General features: G+C 37.4%; 1 long non-coding RNA gene across 1 annotated transcript; it reads left to right on the forward strand.

The window, feature by feature from the left end:
* Nucleotides 1-447, forward strand: LOC107732797 (uncharacterized). Its single transcript, XR_001638911.1, has 4 exons — nt 1-38; nt 128-181; nt 270-302; nt 390-447. It is a non-coding gene; the product is annotated as an uncharacterized LOC107732797 (long non-coding RNA).
* The last annotated feature ends 503 nt before the right edge of the window (nt 448-950 follow it).

Below are 950 nucleotides of genomic sequence, written 5' to 3' on the forward strand. Positions count from 1 at the left end.
ATGTTTTCTTTCTTCACAGCTGCTGGTCTCTGGGTTGTGTGAGTATCCGACGCCTGCTTTGCCCAAGTCCACTTCAATGATTCAAGCTGCTGTTAAGATAAATATTTAATAATTTAATTATAAACAGGTATTTCATTGCTGTGGAGGATGAGAAAATCACCCCACTCAGTTCAGAGTACAAGTAAGGAAATTTCCCTCTATTGCAAGCCAATTATTTAATATAAGTAATCAATATTTATGCCTCCTTCAAATTGATTTTGCTTACATAGGAGGTCAGAATCAAAATCTCCTCCATATATCAGGTAAATCTGATATTTGAATGTAATTATGAATTGCATGATTCGTTTAGAGGCCTGATAAATGTTCTTAGCGCTTTCTATTCTGTTTAGCATCGCAGGCAACGCTCCACCTGCCAGCTGTGTGTTCAGTCAAGTCATGAACATGGCAGGCTTTGTAGGTATGAATGGTGCTCAGATCCTATCAGAGGACTTGGTCTTCTTATAAATAGAAAGAGCTAAGAGCTAATGACTAATATAATCATTTTTTCATATGGACTGAAATTGTAGCCTAATGCAATTGTTGCACTGTCCACCAACATCATATGAACATCTGTTTAGTTCTTAAAGGAATGGTTCATCAAAAAAAGAAAATGTGCTGAAAATTTCCTCAGTCTATCCGAGATGTAGATGAGTTTGTTTCTTCATCAGATTTGGAGAAATGTAGCATTGCATCAGTGTCTCAGCAATGGATGCTCTGCAGTGAATGGGTGCCGTCAGAATGAGAGTCCAAACAGCTGATAAAAACATCACAATAATCCACAAGCAATCCACACCACTCCAGTCCATCAGTTAACGTCTGGTGAAGAGAAAAGCTGCGTGTTTCTAAAAAAACAAATACATCAAAACGTTTAAAGGTGACATATCATGAAAATCTGACTTTTCCAGGTTTTA

This window comes from Sinocyclocheilus rhinocerous, unplaced genomic scaffold (genome assembly GCF_001515625.1).
Source record: "Sinocyclocheilus rhinocerous isolate Xijiao unplaced genomic scaffold, SAMN03320098_v1.1 scaffold1935, whole genome shotgun sequence".
Taxonomy (NCBI): domain Eukaryota; kingdom Metazoa; phylum Chordata; class Actinopteri; order Cypriniformes; family Cyprinidae; genus Sinocyclocheilus; species Sinocyclocheilus rhinocerous.